The sequence below is a fragment of the Vulpes lagopus genome, chromosome 2, assembly GCF_018345385.1.
Source record: "Vulpes lagopus strain Blue_001 chromosome 2, ASM1834538v1, whole genome shotgun sequence".
NCBI classification, from domain to species: domain Eukaryota; kingdom Metazoa; phylum Chordata; class Mammalia; order Carnivora; family Canidae; genus Vulpes; species Vulpes lagopus.
Window position 1 is genome coordinate 70,357,671 of NC_054825.1, and position 5,595 is coordinate 70,363,265.

At 43.2% G+C, this 5,595-nt stretch overlaps 1 pseudogene; it reads left to right on the top strand.

Annotated features, from left to right (window-relative positions):
* The first annotated feature begins 726 nt into the window (after positions 1-726).
* On the top strand, positions 727-5,016 carry LOC121477445 (annotated as a pseudogene).
* Positions 5,017-5,595: the final 579 nt, after the last annotated feature.

Genomic DNA, 5,595 nt, shown 5'->3' on the forward strand with positions numbered 1-5,595 from the left:
GCTGAAGAACCGCAAATAACCAATTGATTAGATAGCAGTTATTCTGAAAGAAAAGAAGAAAATATTTTTGCTCCCCAAGGGAGCAGATGGGTGATTCTTGAAAATTATGTTAACATCCTTCAGCATAGGGGAACTGGGTGACTCGTTTGGTTAGGTGGCCAACTTTGATTTCAGCTCAGGTCATGATCTCAGGGTCAAGAGATGAAGCTCCAAATCGGGCTCTGAGCTCGGCAGGGAGTCTAGTTAAGGATTCTCCCTCTCCCTCTGTCTCTCTCCCAGCATGTGCTCTCTTTCTCTCTCTCTCTCTCTCTAAAAAAAAAAAAAAAAAAAAAAAAAATCCTTCAGCATAGAAATCCTACTTCTAACAAACCTACAGAAATTTTTATGTATTTATATGGAAAGATGTATGTGCAATAAAATGTATTGTATTTATAATGGCAATATATTGGAAGAAACCTATACACCCACCTACAGGATAATGATAAAAAAATATATGATGATACATGGTACATCCATGCAATGGAATAATTTTAGCATTGAAAAGAATGAATATGATGGTGTTCATGGGCTATCATGTAAATATATGTAACAAGGATATGATCCCATTTTTGTACAACTAAATCTGTGTATATATGATATAAATATATGGATATAGTTATGTATAGCATTTGGGGTGTATCTGCAAGGACATACTCCAAATTATTAACAATGCAGGGTTCTACGAATATGGGGTTTGAGGTAAGATAGGGACGTTTTGTTTCTCAGGTGCATTAAGTCTTCTACAGGACAGTGAATAATTACCAATGCCAAGAATACTAGCATAGAAAGACTACATAGAGCCAAATTAAACAATGAGTTGATTATAATGCAAACCACCCAGTCCCCACCACGAACCTAGCGGCAGGGAAAAGGAGAGAACATCAAGGTACAAGGACCACATGATGATCAAGAATCACAAAGAAAATGCAGCATCACTGTGGTTGCGGGATCAGTTATTTGGGCTCAAACCTCCATGAGCCAGTTATCTCCATTCAAGTTCCATCACTGCTCTGACACTCAATGTGAGGGCGAGATGAGAATGAAAACCGCCAAGAGCAATACGATCCTCCACCAACATTTCCCTGCATGGCTACTTGCCAAGTCTGTAAATTCTGAGATGAGATCGAATGGGATCATATAAATGTGGGTGCAGTACTTGGTGAGTGGTTGGGGAGGGGCTGGGAAGTGATATTTTAAGAAGCTAGAACAAAAATTTTTTGAGCTTCACATCTCAAGCCTAGGGAAAGAGAAGAGCCTGAAAGAAAAGCCCCACAACACAAAGGAGAAAGGACCCAGCAGCATCAAATAAAGACCCCAGTTGACTTTGCCACTTAGAAGAATATTTCAAGAAATGGAAACCTTGAAATAATTCACCAACAGAGGTTGTGGGCTGTCGAAGTAATTCATAATAACGGTGGGGATCTAAAAAACTGGTCACTCCAAATGGCATGAGGTCTAATTAAATGGTGTCTCAGCTTCGATATCCTGAGAACTACCAGGCAAGTGAACAGTGAGGTTTACAGGGTTTTCTAGACAACCACATCATATCAAAATGTTGGTGAGGCTGAGGAGGAGCCCATATTTCTCTAGAGCAAGATTAAAATGTGAAATTGGTAGTAGAAAGATAAAAACATTCCATCAAAGTTTCTTATGGTAAAAACCAGTTTAAAAAACTAGAAAGGTAGAGGCGGATCCTTCGGCCCGGGGCGTGGTCCCAGAGTCCTAGGATCGAGTCCCACAGCGGGCTCCCTGCGTGGAGTCTGCTTCTCCCTCTGCCTGTGTCTCTGCCTCTCTCTCTGTGTCTCTCATGAATACATAAATAAAATCTTAAAAAAAAAAAAAACTAGAAAGGTGGAGTGATGTTCTCTTCTGACCTCACTTTTAAGGATCTAGAAAATACAAAGTCCTCTACAGAAATTGCATACAGGGAAAAGAAGCAAAAGAAGAAACCAAGGCAGGTCCGAAGGATGATGAAGCCACACACACCATCATCACAGCCCCAGTGAGTCCCAGCTGAGTTCATCTGCCAACTGAAGGGTGATTGATGATTCAAAAACAAAACTCAAAAAAAAAAAAAAAAAAAAAAAAGCAAGCCTTCAGTGCAATGAAGTCCACAAAACATGACTAAGACCAAAAGATGCAGGTGTCTGGGGACTAATGGGAGGCAGCAAAGACTAGCCCACTGTTGGCAGTCAATCTGCTGGTCATCAGATAAAGGTAATTAATTAGAAAGACTACACCAATAAAAATTAATTTAAAAAAATAAAATAAAATAAAATAAAGTAAAAAAAAAATAAATGAACACCAATAAAAATTAATTAAAAAATAAAATAAAATAAAATAAAATAAAAAGTAAAAAAAAAAAAAAAAAGAAAGACTAAGACTACAAAGATACAGCCTCATGGCTGAAATATGGGAAGAGCTAGACTTGCAGAACTAGTGAATCTACCCCACAGTCCTTGAGGCCACATGATTGACTTTTGGGCCCATGATGTAACAGACCACCCTGCCCAGACTGCCCAGGGTTCTGCTGGGGTCAGGGATAGTTCTGTTGTTTGAGAGTGGGTAGCTCCCTGCCTCTCCCTGCTTCTGGGAATTGGCCAAATACAAAGCCTTTTTGGGAACGGAAAGTGTCCCCTACCTCGGGGGTCCGTGCTGCCACTTACACTCTTCTGTGGTTAAGTCTGAAAGCCACTGAACTGTGATTCCCTTATTCATTCATTTTCTTTCCTTTTTTTTTTTTTAAAAAAAAATTTATTTATTTATTTTGGAGAGAGAGAGAGAGTGCACACTCAAGTGTGGGGGGAAGTGTGATGGGGAAGGTGCTTGAGGGGTAGAGGCAGAGGGAGAGGGAGAGAGAGAATCTCAAGCAGACTCAGTGCTGAGCACAAAGCCTGAGTCGGGACTTGATCCCACAACCCTGGGATCATGACCTGAGCCGAAATCAAGCCTAACCTAACAGAACCATCCAAACACCCCCCCCTTATTCATTTTCTTAAATTGCAAAAGTTATACATGCTTCTGGTAAAAAAAAAAAATTTTTTCAAACAGAGAAATGTATGTGGTTTAAAAAAAGAAATTCCTCCTGTTCCCCTCCCTTCAAATAATACAAAACTTCAAAATCTTCTCCTCCAGAGTTAAATGCCATTAACTGTCTGGTGTCTATCCTTAGAGATATTTTTTTCCCATGCATATTCAAATGTATGTCTGTATGTGGTGGTGATGGCAAATGGTGCAAATTATTTAACCTCTGTACCTCAGTTTTCTCAGCCTTAAAATGGGGGAATGATATTAATCCACAGGATTATTTGAAGGTGACATGAGTCAAGACGTCTCCATTCTTAGACGTGTCTAGCCCGTACCATAGTAAGCATTCAGGCATTAGCTGTTATGATTATTCTCTCACCCTTTTCCAGAGCAATTTAGTATCTAATTATATAAATGATAAAGATACTGAGAGAGGTGTTACTGACACCACTTGAAATGCCCAAGAACACACACAAATTAAATAGCTCTCCTAAAATTAGTTGGGATGGGGCAGATGTGTTGGTCCCAGAACAGAGGATTCCTGATACAGTGTTGTTTTTACCACGCTACAGAGTCCCCCACAATCCCTCTTGAAGCCAAAAACGTCTGGAGCGGGCAGCTGGTCCCCATCTTATTTGGACTCCAGGCTGTCTCATGGGTATCCAGGGCTGGGGGCTCAAGGCTCAGGTGAGCCATCCTCTTGCTACATTCTCCCGACATGCCCCTCCTGGGTCCTTGGGGCTTGACTTCTCTTCTACACAGAGAATTGTGCTGAGATCTCCTGGTAACCAGGGGGTTAGCTTAAGGGGATGGGCAGGATGGCAATGGCTTGGAACTGAGAGGGAGATCTGGCTGCTTCTCAAGCTACAGACATTTCTAGAGCTCCTTCTGTGTGTACCAGGCACTGTACTAACCAGTGAGGGATACCTCCATGCCTCTGGGAGTCTCTGTCCCACTGGGACAAATTGCTCAGGGCTCTTGAGCACAGGGCCTCCTCTGGGTGGTCTCAGGGGCAGAACAGAGCAGGCAGGTAAGAAGCAGCTCCTGAGTCCAGTTACCTGGTTTCTAGTCCTCCTCTCTGTTGGGCCTCCAGGTTTATTTCTAGTGCCCTTGCCCTGACAGGTTTATGGAAGAGTTGAGGGTGCTGGGTCATGCCAGGCTGAGGCCTTTTCTGCCATCCAGGGAATTTCTCACATACTTCCAAGTGCCTTTCTAGACTCCAGGTGCAAAGCTGGCAAAGTCTTGAGGATCAGCGACTCTGCTCATTTGCCATAGGAAGAGATAAGTTTTGGTGAACGAGAGGCAGGGGCATAAGCACTTATTAAGCACAGTCATGGCACTCTTGGCCAAGCTAAAGATTTCCAAATAGAAGCTCTGCCCAGAGTTTTAGAACCACTTTCATCAATCCTTATGGTCGCTTGTCAGATTCCAGCTGCCAAAATGGGTGAAGCGGACCGAGAGCAAGTATGCATTTTAGGAAGCTTTGAACAGGGCAAGAAATAAACTTGTAGTAGTTGACTTCTCAGTCACATGGGGTGGGCCTTGCAAAATGAGCAAGCCTTTCTTTCATTCCCTCTCTGAAAAGTCTTCCAACGTGGTGTTCCTTGAAGTAGACATGGATAACAGTCAGGATGCTGCTTCAGAGTGTGAAGTCAAATGCATGCCAACCTTCCAGTTCTTTCTTTTTTTTTTTTTAAAGATTTTATTTATTTATTAATTAGAGACACACAGAGAGAGAACCACAGGCAGAGGGAGAAGCAGGCTCTACACTGGGTCTACGTTGAGACTCAATCCCGGGTCTCCAGGATCACACCCTGGGCTGAAGGCGATGCTAAACCACTGAGCCACCCGGGCTGCCCCTTCCAGTTCTTTAAAAAGGGACAGAAGGTGAGTGAGTTTTCTGGAGCTAATAAGGAAAAACTTGAAACCACCATTAATGAATTAATCTAATTATGTTTTCTGAAAACATAACCAGCCATTGGCTGTTTGCAACTTGTATTTTTTTTAATTTATTTATTTATTCATGACAGACACACACACACACAGAGAAGCAGAGACACAGGCAGAGGGAGAAGCAGGCTCCATGCAGGGAGCCCCACCCGGGACTGGATCCTGGTCTCCAGGATCACGCTCTGGGCTGAAGGCAGCGCTAAACCACTGGGCCACCGGGGCTGCCCGCCCCACCCCCTTTTTTTCTTTTTACAAAAAGTAAAGATCGAGTATAAAGACTTGTGGGAGAGCAAGACCTCAGCAAGTAAAAGAAACAGTAAGAACAGGGACACGCATAAACAGCAACAGCGTTATGCATGTGGCAAAAGCCAGTTATTCCCGGAATCGGTCCGCACTGCAAACAGTCCACGCTGCAAACAGCAATGATGGTGGGGAGACAGCCAGGCCAGCGGAGGTCAGGGGTCCCATCCCTGCTGCCCCTAGGTAGTGCTCCTCTGAGACCCATGCAGACGGTCACGTACGCAGTTCCCTGCTGCCCCTCACACGATTGGCTTCTTGAGTTGTTTTTCCTTCCTTGTT